Source organism: Protopterus annectens, chromosome 1.part0 (assembly GCF_019279795.1).
Source record: "Protopterus annectens isolate FY-2018-M chromosome 1.part0, PAN1.0, whole genome shotgun sequence".
In the NCBI taxonomy this organism is placed as follows: domain Eukaryota; kingdom Metazoa; phylum Chordata; order Ceratodontiformes; family Protopteridae; genus Protopterus; species Protopterus annectens.
Window position 1 is genome coordinate 1,075,095,811 of NC_056725.1, and position 20,988 is coordinate 1,075,116,798.

Consider the following 20,988-nt stretch of genomic DNA (forward strand, 5'->3'; position numbering starts at 1 on the left):
ACTTTTGACTAATCTAAATATAAATAAAGTTGCCATTAGCTGAATGAATGCAAATTCTTCGAGCAGCAGATACAGGGTTTGAATGTTTCACAGTACTTATATTTAGAAATTTAGCAGGAAGATTTAAAATAAAAATTACCTGTTAAATCTATTAGACTTAAACTACTTTAGTGATTTACTGATGATAATATGTAGGTATGTACTTTTTGCAGTCATATTGATTTTAACATCCATTTGTTTCTTCTTTACCAGAAGGGTATAGCTGAAACACAATAAACATTTTTGTTTTATACATTGTCTGACTGTATACTTACATTATCATTGCTCTATCTGATAAAAAGACAGATGTTACTCACACACACACATGCGTGCAAGCACACACTTGCACTCACACACACGCACACAGACACACAGATGGACAGACAGACAGACACACACACAGGCATGCATGCATACACCCATATACTCACACACACACACACACACACACACACACACACACACACACACACACACACACATGCATTCATACACCCATGCACTCACACACACACACACACACACACACACTCGTGTAAGTAAAGATGATGGCAAGTTCAGTGTAAGTGCTCTGAAATAAATAATGATGCGTCTACATGATCATTTGCAGAGGCATACTTGATTCTGACATGCCTGTATACCCTGTCATACACACATACACCTATGCACATATACAGTATTTGCAGAATGACAAAAGCAAAGGCTAATGATATATCAGTGAAATCTATAACACCCAAGTGAACATAATTTGGTGTGCATAGATAACTATTATTAAAGGAATTTAAGCATTCCTCAGCTTCACTGGATGCCTTTATTCATAAGTGAAACATAGTAATAGTTGTGAAGGATTATCACACAGCAAAAACTGTGTTATTTTTTCAAAATTGGTGCAGCTGTGATCAGTGACCCTAGCAGTACTATAGACTTAACTGTGCTGTATTACATGTATATTATTCACTGAGCTGTCATACTGGCCAATATTAACATGTTTCTTCAGACATGCCTCAAGTCTGAAGTAAAATAAGGTGGTATGTGTTTATCCAAAATATTAATGCAGCAAAATAAACAAAAGAAGATAACAATTGTAAATTGTGTCATTATTAAAGAAAAAATAATAATAATAAAACTAATCCAACTTATGAGTTTGGGATCTTGACCAAGCAATAGACCATGCTAATCCAGCAATTATCCAGAGTGCCAAGATATGGTAAAGATAAAGAGGGGTGAGACAGTTATTGTGCAAAAATTAAGTGTGCTACAAATTTCTGCAGGATACTTGAGGAATTACGTCCTCCATGTTTTTTAAGGTTTGCATCCTTATTTTTCCTGAATGCTGTTGGTTTGTCAGTATATGTATGTTATGGAATGTGACAGATGTGTCCAATAAATATATTAATAAAATAAGTAAGCATCAAAAAGACAAAACTGGGGATTCAGTATGTGAAGCCTACATGATGTTTACATATAAATGTGATGAGCAGCAGTGTTAATCACATACGCATGCTTGTTATAACAACTTCACGAATGTAAGCAATGTTTTATGGACAGCAACAGTGTCACCAGCCAGGAAACCATGCAGAGCAGAAAGAGTACAGAAAGAAGATGCATACAAGTTGCCCATGGGCAAACCTGCTTGGCAAGATTGTGTGGGCAGCCACAATCACTACCAGGGGTGAAAATACTGCCATAACATTGGTATTAACACAATAAAGAAAAGTATACTCATTAAAATGTACAAAGCAACAATTATTTGCAAAGTGACATAATAGATGGGTGAACAGCAAGGGAAATGCAATGAATTATACACTAGGCAGGGAAAGTGTACTTATGAAAATGGGCACAGACATAAATGAAAGGAATGAAGAAAGACAAAGGGGGCATGTTAAATATGGCAATGTACCTAAGACAGCATATGTCAAGGTATGTAGACTTCCAAGACAAGTCAGTAGCATAACATTAAGTACATATGCAGATAGCATAGTATGTACTGATGTTTACACATCCTGTGCGAGGATATTTCCATCATCACACATGATAGTATACATGTGATGGTCATGCAAAGATAAATGTTAGTGGAGAAGAATGGTTGTGATATAAACATCACTGATATGATCAGTAGAAAGGACATTTGACATTTAGCAAGGACAATATATACATAGGGGGTATGTGCACATTTGTGATGATCTACAAAATGACTTACTTGAATATGACTGACATGTCGCCATAGCTCTCAACCAATCATGGACACCTAACGAACTCATGGACAACCAGTGGCATACCTAGACTTTGTGCCACCAGGGCTTGTCTTTATGTTTGTCGCCCCTTACCCTCACAAAATCATGGTCAGATGGGGTACCCTGAGACACAGTCCTCCCCCCTGCAGGCATTCCCATATCTCATTACTTGACTATTTCTCCCCATTTACCAAAAACACCGCAATGTGCATACTGCTTTATGCTTTACTTCTACAGTGATTATCTGGATTTCGTTTAAAACTTTTATTTTAAATTTTATAGTACAAACACTGATAGACATCTGCTAAACAAAGCAATACGGTCTCACAATGAAAACAGACGTATCATTAAAACTTCTCTGCCATTGAAACTCACATTCATTGAAACAGCACTGAAAACCGCATTCAAAGAAAATGCATCTGGCCAGTGAAGGATAAAGTTTACTTTTGGGCTTTTTTCAAATCATAGGCCCCTTGCACACATACATGTGTTCTTTGATTCACCATCCTGGTTCTATTAAATTATATTCCTTGTATAATACAACACACTTGTTAGAGGGTGTTTTAAGTTTATGGTTTTGAACATTTTTCCAGTAAGCGATGAAACAAAATGTATAAACCAATAATGACAAAATGGTCCGGTTCAGACAATTTCCATAATAAAAGTCTACTCAAACTTCTGTCATTAGAATCCACCAATATCAGTAAATATGCACAATATCTGCAAAAGTAAAAGTCATCTAAATAATTCCACATTAAATAGATCTGTAACTAATGAAGAAGTTGCTGCAAACAAACAACTTTATATTTCATTGTTTCATCTACAAGTAAAGTGTCTGTTGCCCTTGAAGAAAAACATGCCTATGTTACATTAAAAAAATGATAAGCTTGTAATACTGCAATAGGGAGTGGATGGCAAACTGACAACAGGTTCTTAGTTACTAGGTATCTCCTCCAAAGGACAGGACAGCAGCATCCACTCCCTTTAAAGTACAACCCAGTATAGTATCAGCAAAACATCTACATACTGTGGGAGTAGAACCCACAGCCTTCTGCATCAAAAGCAAGTATATTAGCTGTTGTGCTACTAATAATACAAATGAAGAGAGCATATGCAGCAATAAACTTCACTTCCCCTGCAACTCTCAGCTCCTTGTAAAATTCACTTGACACTCAACTAAATCTCTCAACTTTGTTGCACAAGAAATCTGGATAAAGCCAGAAATTAATGGGGGGAGGGGACAAAGGCCCAAAACCAGGGACACATTTTAAACATTTCATGTGTAATCTTAGAAGGTTGCTAGGATAAAGTGTTTTGTGTTACCATGCATTTCCTGAAAGATAGGAAGACTGAAACTTAAATGGCTATCATAATTTAGTGAATTCCATTCTCACTGATTTGCTAGAAAACCACAAATTTTAAGAGGAGCAGAGCAAAAGTACTAGCCAAACATTGCAGACATTCTGTGAAAATCTGGACCGTTGTGAGCTAGAATCACAAGTGATGGTATGAGTAGACGACTGAGGCTCATGTTTCTTGTACCTAAGGTACAGGGTTTGTATCTGAGTAACACTAACCACCATGTATACCTAACTGGGGCATTTTACACACCCACTCACACACACAGACACACACAAACACACACACACACACACACACACACACACACACACACACACACACACACACACACACACAGTTGGACAGCAGCAGAAGAATTACATACAAACACACACAACTGGACAGCAGCAGAAGAATTACACACACAATTGGACAGCAGCAGAAGAATTACACACACACACACACACACACACACACACACACACACACACACACACACACACACACACACACACACAGAACTGGGCAGCAGCAGAAGAATTACACACACAATTAGACAGCAGCAGAATAATTTAATTGGAATTGGACAGAATTTGGTAGCACAACAGCAAACACAAACACTTGGGCAGGCAGGAATCAGGAGCAGCAATCACGCGTGCACACACACACACACACACACACACACACACACACACACACACACACACACACACACACACACACTTGAGTAGGCAAGAAGCAGCAAAAGAAATGTATGGAGCAATTAACCAGCAGCAGCAGCAGTAGGAACCAGCAAAACAAATGTAAACAGCGATTAACCAACAGCAGCAATTAACTGTCCTTACTTGAACAGACGCAGCAGCAGAAAAATTAAATTGGGCAGCACATCAATTAGAAAACTGTCCTTACAGCAAATGTTTTAAAATTGTGTGCAGACATGAAGAGAACAACAATCATACAGGAAGAGAACAACACAGGCACAGAAGTGATGCTAAGGGACCGTTCTTAAAGAAGAATGCCCTTAAACAGTTTTTTTTAAGTATTAAAGTTGACAGTCCCAAAAGTGCCACCCGGGGTGGACTGCCCCTCTTGTCATCCCTCTAGCTACCCCACTGTGGGCAACTGTAGAAAGAAGCGGGCATAATCAATGACAGTTTTAAAATAATACCACCATTAATATTTGACATTGAAGGAATATGTGAGTGTAAGTTATTATGCATGTTCTGCAGGAACAGATGTGTACAACTGCAATGCTTGTCAGTATTCTGTTAGGGGAATTCACCACCCCTTCCCTCAAAATGACCAATTTTTGGAGGGGTTAAGAGCATAGGTGCCAGAAGCTGTTGAAGACTGGGTGGGGGCTGGAAGGTGAGAGAGGCACTTAGTGATCTAAAAAGGACAATTTTTTTAATTACTATTTACTACCACAACATAGGTTCACTTGGAGTACATTTTAAGCTTAGCCAATTCCCTTTTGATGCTTGAATTAACAATTCTGATTGGTCTTACCTATCCCATGGCTGATAGTTGTATATTACCCCTAGTGAGAATAATTGTGATCATACCATAGATAATTTAAAGGGACCCTTGTAAGGGATGCAGCATTAATGAACTGTCTCTGTCCATTAGTGGCATGAGGAGCAATTCTGAAGTACATTTTCTATTACCCATCCTTAGATCCAAGTTGCATTTGAATATGGACGGATGAGATTTGTTTTATTTGTATGGATAGTCTGTTCTGGGACAGTGGTAGCCTCTGTGATATATATCCATCTCTCCAAAACATTTATTTAGATATCTAGACTGAATATTTCTGATGCCATTTGACTTGCTGATGTTCAGTAGGTCCATCTGTATTAGGTCGGAGGATGCCTTGTATGCCAGACATGTCACCTCTAAGCACTCTGTAGGATACTGAGTATAGTAATAAATCTTTCAGGTGGTCCATGCAAGACCTATTGTTTAGGACTTGTATCCTTTTAATAAGGTATCTATGTAGGAATTCCAATTTTTGCATGGGGATGGACAGATACATGCCAAAGTAGGCATTATACAAAATGATTGACCTAATGGTAGCTTTGTAAAGGGGGACAAGAGCATCTCTAGATCTAGTCACAATCAATTTGTTTATAAGCTGTGCAATATAGAAAGGCTTTCTTATGACTCTGGGCACATGCTGGTCAAAAGTTAGGTCACTGTACACACAAGTTCCCAAATGCCAAACAATTGGTTCAGTTCTCAGAGGGCATTATCATGATTTTGACACCAGTTATTTGGGACAAACCTTCCTGCATGATGGTTAAGTCATTTGGGGATTTAATAACTCCTCCTAGCTTGCCGTCATCTCAAACTTAGCCGGCCAAAGCCCTTTAGTATTTCTTTTTACTTTTGAGATGTATATGCCAAACAGAAAAAGTCTGAGCACTGAGCCCTGGGGGACTCCATTCGTGATTGGTCTCTTCCCCTATTTTGATCTCCTGCATCCTGTGAGCAAGTTGGCAATCCAGCTAGTGATGCAGGTGTTTTCTCCTACATTATTCATCTTTTGTACTACACCTGAGTAAGGGATTATGTCAAAAGGCTTGACCAGGTCAAGGTAATGTGGTATGAACTGTTTTACCTTCATCCATTGCTTTGGTAGCAAGAGTAAAACTTAATATTTGCCCATGATTGTGAGCCTTTCACACTTTTTTTCTGGGCTGTTTTCAAACACATTTTTAGGGCCATGCATGCATGTATGCATTCTTTGATTCACCTTCCTGATTGTATTAAATGATATTCCTTGTATAATATAGCACCAGTTGTTAGAATGTGTTTTAAATTTGTAGTTTTGAACAGTCTTCTAGTAAGCAATAAAACAATATGCATGAACCAATAATGACAAAACTACCCATTTCAGAAAATTTCAACCATAAAAGGCCACTCAAACTTCTGTCATTACAATCCAGCAATATCAGTAAATATGCAAATTCTCTACAGAAGTAAGTTATCTAAATAATTCCACATTACAGGGATCTGTAACTAATGAAGAGGTTGCTGCTAGGAATCAACTTTATATTGCATTATTTCATATACAACTAAAGTGGCTGTTGCCCTTGAAGAATAATTTGCCTGTGTTACATTAAAAATGATAAGCTAGTAATATTGCAATAGGGAATGGATGGCAAACTGATAACAAGTTCATACTTACTAGGTAATTCCTCCAAAGGAGGACATTCACAGGAGTGCAGCATCCACTCCCTTTAAAGTACAACATAGTACAGTATCAGTGATCCATCTTCATACTGTGGGAGTAGAACCCACAGCCTTTTGCATCAAAAGGAAGGCTACTACCTGTTGTGCTACTAACAATGCAAACAGATTTGGAATAAGCAGCACTACGCTTCTCTTACCCTGAAGCTCTCAGCTCCTTGTAAAAGGTTTTATTGATTTAACAGGAAAAGTCCAACTTGGAACAAAACCAATTTTCAGCAGAGGCCCAGGGAGAAATGCTCCAGATGCATGTCTTTGTAACATGAGAGGAGACTAGAGTACACAGAAGAAGCCCACACAAAAACAGAAGACATACAGACTCCACATAGAAGGCACCCAAGGCAAGAATTAAACCAGAGAACCTCTTGCTATGAGGCAACAATATTACCACTGCACCATCCACTGGACACAACTAAAGGTCTCAATTTCACAGCAGAAGAAATCTGGAAAAAAACAACATTTATTTGGGGGGGGAGCAAAGCCCAAAACCAGGGACAAATTTTAAATATTGCTTGTATAATCTTAGAAAGTTGCTAAAATAGTGTTTTGTGTTACTATGTGTTTCCAAAAAAGATAGGAAGACTGAATGTTTTGTGTTACCATGTGTTTCCAAAAAAGATAGGAAGTCTGAATGTTTGGTGTTACCATGTGTTTCCAAAAAAGATAGGAAGACTGAAACTTAAAGGACTATCATTACTTAGTGAATTCCAATCTCAGTGATTTGCCAGAAAACCACAAATTTTAAGAGGAACAGACCAAAAGTATGAACCAAATATTTTGTGGAAATCTAGACATTTGAGACCTATAGACTAAACTCTCTGAATCACAAGTGGTGATGTGGGCAGAGAATGCAGGCTCCTGTACCTAAGGTACAGGGTTTGAGCCTCAGAAATTCTAACCACCAGTGAAATGTAACTGGGGCATTACACACACACTAAATGGAGCACCAGCTACTTAAATAAATAAATGGAGCACCAGCACACACACACTAAACAGAGCACCAGCTACTTAAATAAACAACAGAGCACCAGATACTTAAATTAATAAACTGGTGTGCTACAGCCCTCCTAGGCATGAGCAGCCATTACTAAATGCAGTCTTGGGTGTTAACTAACATGGCTTGAAATGACCTCTGGGTTGATAACCTAGTAATCTCTTATGATCCTAAGAAACATTTGATAAGCATTTACAAAGACCTTCATCCTCATCTTTAAATCTACAAAAATGGTAACAGAATGGCTCCTAAAAGCCTTGGCAGCTATAATAAATAGTGGTCTGTGGTGCAAGATCCTTTTGATCTCTGCTCCAAAACAAATTAAACATTATCTTAGACTCATAGGATCATAGGAAATACAAGGCAAAAGACCCTAGTGGTCATTTACACCTGGGCAGTATCCATCCATAAACATACGTAATTTCTCAAGAAAGCCTAGGCCAGGCAAGTCAGGAATGAAATTCTGAATCCCCATCAAATCATCTAGTTACTGTTTGAATGAAGATATTGAATGATTAGCAATAGAAGTCTATTCCAGAGGTGGGGAAGGTGTTGCACCCTAAATATATTTCTCCACTGTGTTGTATTTATTTGCTGATGAGGTTTAGATCTCTGAGGCTAGTATGATTGAGCGTATCTGATTGATGGAGATACAAGAGATCTTGAACTATTGGCTCCCTAGTGCTATGGGAGGCCAGGCATGGATTACCCCTCAGGATGCTATGGAACACTAAATAAAAGAATAGTGCCTCCATTATTTTCTGACAGCTTTGGGTTGTTAAGCTAGTGATATTTTTAGTTTGGTACCTCAGGGATCTTTCCAGTTGTTTTATATGTCTAGTGAGGTATATCTCAAAGGGTACACTGTATTCAATGATTGGCCTAACCAATGCAGAATATAAGGGGGGCAAAGGCCTCTTTAAATTGTGATGGTGTTCTTTTTGCATTCACCTCCACTAAATAGAAATATGTTCTGACAACTACCACAACGTGACAACTAAGGTTGAGGAAGAAGGAGTTATCAACCCATGTTCCAAGTTCTCCAACCATATTCTTATTTTGAAGTAGGTGTGAACATTGGCCCTAGGTGATGGTCACTGTTAATGTGACACCCCAATCTCTTGTACAAAAATGGGAAAATGTTGGTTGATAATGACAATGTTGGGTATGCTGTAAGCTGGAGACAGGAGTTGTCTAGTGAACATGACAATAATGCACTTTTTTGCATTTAAATTTGAGCCTGTTACCAGGCATTAAAAGGTCTAAGCTTGTGCTGGAGAGCCTGGGCATCAGAGGGAGACTTTAAGATGACACCTGGTTTACAGTCATATACAAACTTCTTCTTGTCAAGTCCTACAGGAGTATATTCAGCTGGCGACTGGCAGCTTTAACCCCAAAGAATGGTGACTGGGTAGCAGCTGAAGTCCAGGAATCCTCTATCTCATGTTTCATTCAAATAGGTAGAAACTGTTGCTCCTGTCACCTCTATGTTTTATTTATTTTTTCCTGTCTTGTCACTGCCTTTATCATTGCATTGTGCTGAATCCTGTGATTTGTTTCCCTTAGTTATCTTGTTCTTAGAGTTAAAATATTCACAAACATCATATTTTTTATTAAAATGCTATTTTCTCAAATAGATAATGCATGATGTATGTCTGCCTTGTGGCAGAATCTTTCAGCCTCATCCACATTTTTTAAAAACTAGACTTTCCAGGGGTATGGTGCAGGGCTAGTGAAAAGGAAATTTTACCTTTCCCATGTTTTGTTATATTAAAGTCACTAAAACCACATAAAATAGGTAAAAGTCAATATGGCAGACTTGGCAGCAATTCTGATGACTATATATTAAAATACAGGTAAACAGAACATCGGAAATGGCTGAACAAAAAAGAGAAGCAAAAAAAATTAGACCAGCAAAAGAAACATTCAACAAACAGCAGCATCACCTTAACTGCCTATGGCAGGTCTACAAGATAAGATCAATAAAAAGTACCCTGAAGTGCTCAAAATTAGTGGGACATTAATGGACTATATAAAAACAACTGGGAAATGAATTTAGGTGATGGAGCAGGCACTAAACCTTAAATAAATAAACAACAGAGCACCAGCTACTTAAATAAATAAACAACGGAGCACCAGTTACTTAAATAAATAGACAATGGAGCAAACAGCTACTCAAATAAATAAACAATGGAGCACCAGCTACTTAAATAAACATCGGAGCACCAGCTACTTAAATAAATAAACAATGGAGCACCAGCTTCTTAAATAAACAACAGAGCACCAGCTACTTACATAAACAATGGAGCACCAGCTACTTACAGAACTAAATGGAGCACCAGCTACTTACATAAACAACGGAGCACCAGCTACTTACATAAACAATGGAGCACCAGCTACTGAAATAAATAAACGGAGCACCAACTACTGAAATAAACAATGGTGCACCAGCTACTTACATAAACAATGGAGCATCAGCTACTTACTTAAATAAATAACAGAGCACCAGCTGCTTACTTAAATAAATAACGGAGAACCAGCTACTTACTTAAATAAATGACGGAGCACCAGCTACTTAAACAAATGATGGAGCACCAGCAACTTAAATAAATAAATGGAGCACCAGCTACTTAAATAAACAACAAAGCACCAGCTACTTACATAAATAAACAGACAGCCTTGGGGGAAACACATAAATAAACCTCTCCTTACCGAGGATGATCTGCCAGCAGATCAGGTAGTTGTTTCCCCATGGGGGCTCCCTCCCCCTCGCCCTATGGTTCCGGCACCTATGGTTAACAGGAACAGTGTTAAACCATGAGTTGAAATCTGGTGCAATTGTTGTTAGTTGAGAGGTGTGTTTGAGACACATAAGCCAAAAGCTACACCTGCAAGAATCAAAACACATGCCATCAATGTTGTTAATGACCTGTGTTTTTACTGGGTGCAACACAGAAAGGTGTATCACACGTGCATCTTGTAGAACACTTTGAAGGGAAGTCTACACTGTCAAATCGTAATGGGTATGCATCCTAAAGAATAGTTCTGTATGGACGACAAGATGTATGGGAGCACACTGTGACAAATGTGATTCACTTGACTAAAGCATCCCTGGCTGACATAGGTATTGTCTATGTGGATAACAGCACTTACATACAACACACTATTATGAGTGGATTCTCTACACAAAGTTATTTATTACATGCATCTGCTACATGTCATAGCAATGGGTATTGTCTAAATCATATGAAATTTGATGTGTAAATTAAAAGTGATCCATTAAAATGAATGGTATAGCACTCTCTAAGACTGATGGCAGTGCATCAACTATTCCCATGTGCACAGAAACTACAGCAGTGCAAAATCTAGGATCAATGATCAAGGAAGCTGTCACTGATATTGTTCACATACAAAACAATTCATGCAGTATGCTCTATAAGCGCATGTCAAACCTCAAGACATATGCCACATGATCACTATGCCCCTGGCATTGCCATTGAAAATATTAAAATGTCACAAAATCCCGACATGGATGCATATGTGTTCATGCAAACTATCAAGTGATAATACTGATGTGATGTACTGTTACATCCGTGATGCTGTATAGTCACACTATAGCTGTACCTATGATACAATTGGACTTCTTAGGTTCATAGAGTCATAGGAGAGTATTAGGCTAATGTTCCAATATCTCAAGAAAGCTTAGCCATATTTACAATGAAGTTTACAATTTTTAGTAGCTATGCAGATGACGTTCACACAGATATGAGTCTATGCTATGTTATCTAATACCAACTTCCTCTATGTAATGAGTGCAACACTAGGAGTACCATTACGACTGACCATCCATCGATGTAGGTTGCACCTGAAGAAGGCCAATAATGACCTTTGTTATACGTGAATGGGAAGCATGTTCCAGAGAAGAGGCAGTGTCTGAGAGATGTATCTAACTCTCCAACATAATTTATTATGTCAGAGGCTAGGTTAATATTCTTGGAATGAGTGACTCTTGTACAGTTTGCTTTACTAATGTATAACATTTCCATCATGGATGGATTGGAGACTGCCCTGTAGGCCAGATAAAGACTGGCCCTTAGTGGTTTGCAGTAGACAGAATACAGTGATACAGCTTTCAGTATTTCTGTGTAGGACTTATTTTTATACCCTGTATCTATGTTTTGAGAAAACTGTGTGGATGCTCCAGCTGGTACAAATGTGTATTGTGGCACCTGCAAAAGGGTGCATTGTACTGAATTGCTGATGTGATGAGGGCCAAGTACAATGGAATTATAACATCCTTTGATGTGGGTGATATGCCCATACTTATGAGTTGTGCCACATAGAATGGACTTGTCACCATCTTGGACATATGGTGGTCAAAATTCTGATTACTCTCTACTGAGTACCCAAATCACATATCACTAAGTCTACTCTTAGAGGTGTGCTGTCTACATTGTAAATATCTTGAGTATTTGCTTTCCAAAAGGGAATAATTATGCTTTTTTGGCCATTTAGTGTGTCTCCATGGCTCTGGCACCAAACATCTGTGTGTGTTAATACTTTCTGCAGTATATCAATAGCATTCATGAATTTAATGATTGTCCACAATTTGTAGTCATCCACAAAGATGGTAATACAAAAGCTGTCTAAGTTTACCTTGACCTCTGAGAATTAAGTCCTGAACAGGAAAGGGCCTAGTACAGCAACTTGTGTAATGGTCTTGGTTACTGGCCTCTTTCTAGAGGTCAATTCACACACTTTGACAGCATGCGTCCTGTTGGTGAGTCATTTGACTACCCACTTGGTGACTTAAGTGTTTATGTCCAGTTGAGCCAGGTTATCTGTATTGCTGAGTGTGGATTCTTTTCAAATGCCTTGGCCAGGTCAGGTTAGGTGGGGTGCACATTCTTTCCTTCATCTATGCCCTTGGTGACCTTCTTGAAGAGGTCGACCAGATTTAACAGACATGATCAAAAATGTGTTGGATACACAGTCAGATGATTACCTATGTCCTTCTTGATAAGGTCCATGATGATTATTTCCATTGGATTGCACAGGAAACTAGTCAGGCTTATGGGTCTATAATTCCCTGTGTTGGGTGATGCTGCCCCTTGTTCAGATGGATGACTATTGCTATCCATCATTCTGCCAGAATATAGCCTGTCTGGAGGGTGTAGTTAAGTAGGTATCCAACAGTGTCTGGTAGGTCAGGTATTAATTTATTGAAAAGGCAACCTGGGATGTTGTCAGAGCCCACTGATGTCATGGTTTTAGACTTGGAGTGTGCAAAGATGAGCTGCTCTGTTGAAAAAATAAGCTGAGCAATGTATGCATGTATACTATGGGTGACAACCATTGGGGACAGGAGGATGAAGTTTGATCTAAATCTGTCAACTAGCAGGATGTCTGTTTCCTACAAATGAGTATGGGTGGTGCCTTCCACAACCAGCTCTGCACATAACTGTGTAATCCCCTTAAGATTTCATACTTGGTTAGAAAATTCTTTGTGACAACATCGCCAAATACAACCTTGGGTATGCATCAAATGCCACACAGTGGAACTGTTAACACATTCATAAGGTCTACCTATTTCACATCATTACATCAATTGCACATCGTATGCCTATATGTTTATCATAGAAAATGTGTGTGTGAGGGTTCTGATACCAGATATGGACACATTACAAATTATGTAAATTTGGTTTATGCATAACAGTTAATGTCACAAATGCTGTTAGTCACACAGTGCTGATGGGTACACCTGAAAACTCCTTGTGAATATCAGCACAATTGTGCATATAATAAATTACCAAAGGTTGCAAATGAATCTGAGCTTGATGTATGCTTGTGTATGTAGCAGCATTGCAACATGGGGATGAAACAAGGTGAATACGGCCAAGTAATCGGTATGATGTAATATTGCTGTATGTCACATAGCATGTCATAATGATACACACACATACATACAAATATTTCAAGCACAGGCATTAATGCCCTAATAGCTTGCCAATATACCAAAACACTTGTTCCCATAATAAATGTCCAGGCTGTTCTTAAAAATATCGAAAGTAGTACTTGCTTTATTGTAATTTGGTAGTCTGTTGCATGCATCAGCTGCTCTCTCAGAGAACCAATTAGTACACTTCTCATTCCCATATAATCTTCTACATATGCTGCCTGATGATTCACCACTACTTTTTAATAACCCCAAACATTCTCAGAGATAGTTGTCTCTAAATGTCCTATATACCTGAATAAGATCTCATCTTAGATATCTGTAAGTGACATTGTACAAGTTCAGATATTATAGTCTTTCATAATAACTTAAATATTCACATCCATGGATGCCCTTGGTATACTTTTGCTGTAATCTTTCCAGTTTACTCATGTTTGTTTTCTTGTAAGTTTTCCAAATTTAAATACCAAGTTGTAAGCATATATGTGACCAAATAACCAAAAATATATACAAATATACGTTAAGAAGGGCCGTAGCTCACTACAAATGCTTACTTTCAAAAATCACTTTTAATAGAAAACAAATATTGAACATTGAAGATTGTTCTGATGATGTCTGCAGTTAGCAGATGAAAGTGCTTAACCTGTGTGTAAAATAATTTTAACCCTCAGGGGTTCATTTTTATTTGTTTTCTATTAAAAGTCATTTTTGAAAGTAAGCATTTGCAGTGAGCTACGGTCCTTCTTAGTGTAAGTTTTCCACATTGTTATTCCATAGTCAAGTTTGGGTCTAATGTAACTAACAAACAATAACTTCATCATTTCTGATTGCCTAGACTTTATAAATCTTTTTAAACAACCTGTTCTTATATAACTATCATTAACCAATTGGTTGATATGATTAGAAAAATTTATAGCTGAATCTATCCATATACACAGGTCATTAAATGAATCTACTGTTTCAATCACTGTGTGCTGTTTTAAATAGTATTAAATATTCACCTTAAAATTTATGTCTCCCAAATCTCATATGCTTAATTTTTTATGTTTTTTATCAGCATATTATTTGCCTGTGTCCAAATGGTCATGCTGTGCATTATGTTCAAACATAAATAAGCATGATTTCATGGCCAGTAACAGTGTTGCCAGACAGGAAACTGTGAAAAGCAACACAGATGGTGATCCTGTTTACAATAGAGCACAGTCGGTTACCATGTTTGCATGGAATGCCACAATGATCACCAGGGCTTAACATATATAGTTGTTATAGCTCTCAATCTCTTAGTGCAAGAAGTCTGGACAAAGCCCAACGTAATGGGGGGGGGGTGGCAATTACTCAGAAATGGAGACAGATTTCACATATTTGATCTTTAGAAATGTGCTAAAATAAAAAGATTTCTGTTAAGATACATTTTCTGAAGGATTTGAAGTCTGAAACTCCAATGTATGTAATTATTTGATGACATCAGTCCTGATATCATTCCAGTGATATGGCAGCAAACCACACATTTTATAATGAACAGACCAAAACATATAATTCACAATTCTGGACATACTATGAAAATCTAGACAGTTGAGAGGTATGAAAGTTATATATATGGTCCAAACACAGTACAGGACAGTGTATATAGTGCAGATTATTGTGAAATCCCATTCCTGGCATTCAGTAATGAAGTTATGTAAATGATCAGTATGGCTACATGGACTGCCATGTAAAGCAAACACTCAGGGTAAGTGCGTCTATTGAATAGGGACCAACAGATGAATTGTAGAAATGAACACAGGGAAAGAGGACAGGTGAAACAACCTAATGTACAGCAGATGAGGGCATGTCAGTGGAAGACAGTTGTAGCAGCAGCAACAATCACAGATCAATATGGTACAGTAGGGACTGCACAGTGAAAATGTGCATTATATGACTGTCACACAAGGTAACATATCAATGAGGAAGGTGTCTGCGTGAAATAGGCACCCTTACATGAACAATGAAGAAGGCATCTATCAGGGCTGTTATATACAATTGGAATAGGGTGCATATTGTGAAGCTATGCAAACTGATTTGCCTGACTATGACTGAAATCTCAGCAGAGTTCTCAGATAAGTAGGACACAGGTAAAGGCTCAGGGACAGCACTAAAAGAGGCATGCACAATCATGAACAACATCAGAATAATACCACCAGTAATCCTATGTCTCCCGTATAACATACATGTGATTTAGAGTGATCAGAAATAGTTCTGCACACACTTGTACAACTATTATGACATGTCTGCACTCAATGAGGGTAATCAAGCACACAGTCCTGACACTATAAAATCTGCTGGAGGTGTAAGGAGGGACACTGCTATACCTGTACTTGACATTATGGTCAATATAGGCTGGTTGACTGATGTGCATGGTATACATATATATATATATATATATATATATATATATATATATATATATATATATATTCACTTCAGAATCTCAAATTCCTGTAAACTCGAACTTCATATGGTCGAGATCATATGATCAAGTTTTCAGAAACTCGAAATTCCGAAGTAAAGTAAAAAAAAAAAAACAGTCAAACACATCATTTTTGCAGAGGGGGACATGCTTGATCATATGGGCTCAACCACATGAGGTTTGAGTTTTCAGGAATTCAAGATTCTAAAGTGTTCCCATATATATATATATATATATATATATATATATATATATATGTATATATATATATATATATATATATCTATAGGGCCTACAAACCATGCAATGATGTATTTGGATAGACTGAAAGTCATGTCACTGTAACCTGCATTGTATAGGATGAGGTGACTTCTGTCTGGCCTGCAGACCAGTTTCTGACCCTGCTCTGGTGGGAATAGTGCAGACCCACAAATTAGATACAGCTGATGACATCTGCAATGTTGGTTGAGGAGAATATGGTAATAACAGTGTCCCACATGCTGGTGTAACAGGCTTGCTGTAATGTCAGGCAAGAGCACACACACACACACACACACACACACACACACACACACACACACACACACACACACACACACACACACACACAGTTGACTGCAGTGAGAATAGAATCCCTACCTATCTAAGTACACAGACTATAGAACCCAGTACTTTACACTAGCACCATGGCACAAGTCTGACTTTTACAAGGTTGCAGGACAGCTTATAGTAGATGACATCATCGGGCTTGTTGGAGAGAAGATGTTAGGAGGCCTGCATGAAATGGATGTGTAGGCATTTGCAAGTGTCAAAATACTATCACTTCATGGGAGTGGAGGGGTAATGTAGGATAAACACTTATGATCTTCTGTCTAGACACACACCATTGGCTGTAATGAGAACAGAACTCCTACCTATGTAAGTATACAGACTACAGAACTCAGCACTTTTTGCTAGCACCACAGAACAGGTCTGACGTTTACAAGGCTGCAGGGCAGCTTATAACAGATGACATCAGCAGGGCAGGTTAGAAAGAAGATGTTGAGATGCCTGCATAGGTTCATAGCTTCATAGCTACATAGGAGCTTACTTAAATAATGACCCTAGGGTGTTTACAAGGCTAGCCTTGTAAAAACTCAAGTACGCTTATGGAGCATAGTTATATGGTCATTGTTAGCAAATTAATTTTGTGATCAACAGTGACTGCCCCTGTCCATGAAGGACATAGGTTCCACACGAGGGGTGAGTTTACAATCACCCATCCAGTTGTCAAGGTTGTGCTTGAATTGGATCATTGAGGACCACTGCTTCACATGTAATGGGATCCTATTACATTGGAGTAGCAATCACTGGGAGATATATTTGTTTCTCCAGCATCTTCTGTATATGTCACAAACTAGGTTGAGATCCCTGGAGCAAGTCATTCTTGTCCCATTTGATTTGTGAATGTCCATCCTTTCCAGTAGGGCAGGGTCTGAGACTGCTCTGTAGGCCAGGAATAGTTCACCTTTCAGCAGCCTTTATGATACTGAGTACAGTGACAGGACTTTCAGTCTTTCCATGTATGTCATGATTGGAGGCCCTGGATTCTCTGTGTTTTCTCCAGTTGCTCCAGGTGACTGATGAGGTACAGACAGAAGGGAGCATGGTACTTAACTAGCATTCTGATAAGGGTCAAGTACAGTAGAGCTATGACCTCCTTGGTCTTGGACAGGACGCCCTTATTTAGGAGGTGCACAATGTAGAATGTGTGTCTCACCACTATGGACACATAGTGATTGAAGTTTAGATTGCTATCAACAATTGTTCCCAAGACTCTCAACATTGAGTTTGCTCTTAGAGGGTTGCTATGTATATCACAATTAGCAGGGTTACTTCTTTGCCAAAGAGGAAAATGAGGCATTTTTTTCCTTTAAGATTCAGTTCATGAATTTGGCACCAATCATTGGTCTGTGTCTACCCTTTCTGAAATATCTTAACATTATTGAAGACTCTACATGATTGCACCCTGTTGACAGTCATCTGCCAACATGGTAAGCCACAGGCCATCTACCTTTGCCTGGACTTCAGAGAAATAGTTTCCAAACAGTTAAGGCCCAGCAGAGATCCTTTTCATATTTACTGGTAAGTGGTCTAGTGGTGGAGAGGCACTCCCCAACTTTGATTGTGTGTATTCTGCAAGTGAGCCATTTGGCTATTCATCTAGTAATGTATTGCTTAATCCCCAGCCTGGAGATTTTCTCCATGATACATGAATGGCAGATTGTGTCAAAGGCCTTGGATAAATCAACATAGGTGGTATGTCCTGGTATCCCTCATGCTTTGGGGACATTATCAAAGAAGTCCAGTAGATTTAATAAGCAAGGTCTAGTCTAGAAAACAAAGGGTCAGTTCAAGTGTGTTAAAGGTCACCTATGCCCTTGTGGATAAGGTCCATGATGATTCTTTCCATAGCCTTGCAGATAAGCCTGGTTAGGCTTACAGGTCAATAGTTCTAATTCTGCATGTTACCAGACTGATGTGCATTTCATATTACATAATCTTTAATAATATTAATTTATGCAGTGCAGTTGATATATGTGTGAAAAGAGTACTGAGACACCAGGGTTGCAGTGCATGGTGGATGCAACACATGGCTGGATCGTAAATATGTGACATACTGTACTGTTAGACATGGCCTTCAGTTTAAGTTTCCACATGTAGTTTCATGGCATAAAGATTAAATGGACAGCAAACATCACTAATAATTGTTAATATTTAGTTTTCCATAGCACAGCAACCAGCAGGGTTGCAGAACATTTGGCAAAGTGTTTGCTCATATGAGATACACATTTCCTTTTCTTTCCCTGCTTGTGCATATTTAAGCAGTGCACAAATCTGAGCCACATTGCAAAAAGTCTGAGATTTAGTAGTCAGTCTATGAAACACACCTGCTGCTTAGCTGACTCTGTGGCAGCAGGTGCAATTGCATTGACACATTTCTTTTTGAGCCTAGGTAACAATGGGCTCGAATCCAGGTATATAAAATACTTTTAAATAAACAGTGATATTGTATTGTCATTATTCTTTATAGTACATTTAGTATATGTTACTTTATTTTGATGTAGCATAATGGGGTTAAGGGGAGGTGTGCGATGCCAAATTCTGCGTAAGCATAAAGGCCAAAAAGTGAAAGAATTCATTGCTTTTTCTGGTACTTATGTATGTTGTGTAATGTTCTATTTTTTGACCAGATTATAGGTGTTAAAATGGGGTAGACAGGAAAGTGGTGAAATGTGGAGCAAGCAGGGGTAAGAACAAAAGGAAATCAGTAGAGGAATGTGCTGGAGGGAGTGAGATAGGAAAGAACCATAGCTATCCATTTCTTCAACAGTAAAAACTGATAATATGTGCAGAATATTAGCTGAATATGGACTGTCACCTTCAGAGGGAGGGGTGACAACAATGTAATCATATTGTACAGCCAATTGGACAAAATCACATGTGTCAAGTAGACATGTGTGAAATGGAGAGCTATGTATGGGACATTTTTTTTTAAATTCAGTAAGAGAGGACTGCTGCATAAGGGACATAGGTATGTCTAGGCCAGGTAAGCTGAGTAGGTGAGGAAGGCAAACAAGACAAGAGACAGGGACAGTGAGGGGATACAAAATATCGGGGGACAAAATGATTGGAATGAGGGAGGGTCAACACAAGCTAATGCCCATCAAGCTTGAAGACAGTAAGAATCAAGTCCTCATTCACTGGACTGTCATCATGTCATCACTGTCCCTTTACTCTGCTGGTGGCTGGGGTGCATGACATCTTCTCCTCCTACAGACCATGAGGGTGAGCAGTCTCTCCATCCAGCATAGGCGTACACCTATGGTGCAGTACATGACCCTGCCCACCAACCCTGGCATATCCTGTGGGGTGATGAAATCACCACCTCCACCACTGCTTCTAGAGTTTACCACTACACTAGCTTCTGGGGCAGTACTACCTGAGGGCACAGGTAGTGCAGAGGTAGCAGATGCAGTGCTACCAGGTTGGCTCCCAGACATGCTAGGCAATGGTGCTGGAGCCAGTGGAGCAGGGGCAGGCTGATCCACTGGCACTGACATACCTCGCTGTGCTCACTAGAATTTAGTGATGTAGTACATGTGGATGACATGGAGACATTTTGATGACAAATAATAGAAAATAAAAAAAAAGAGAGCTAAGGATTGGGGTGAGAGAAAAATTAGTACCATCATATGTGACATTCGATGCATTAACCCAATTATACAACTCTTTTAACTGAAGTATTATATTTAAGTATGCATCCTAACAGATGCACACTATACTACAGATTGCTGACAGTAATCCTTGAAATGTGCATGCATTGCACATATGCGTGTTCCAGTTATGCAAATTACAGTTAACAGCAGGGCATTTTGCCACTGGTATAGAGTTTTTAATTTAATGTAAATATTAATAAAGATTGTATAGTCATGATTCATGGTATTTGAACCCACAACCTCTGACTACAGTCTAATACTTGACTCCTACAATTGCTTTGCACTACAGAATAATACATGCATACTTGCTTTTACAGTTGGGATATGCATGCTCAATTTGATGCAACTGTATTAAAAAAAATACTACCTTTAACATTTAGAGCTACAATGACACTCCTTTTGTGCTGCATACATGCCACTTGCTACCCTTAGTCTCTCCATTCAAACAACATGAACCTGCCTATTGA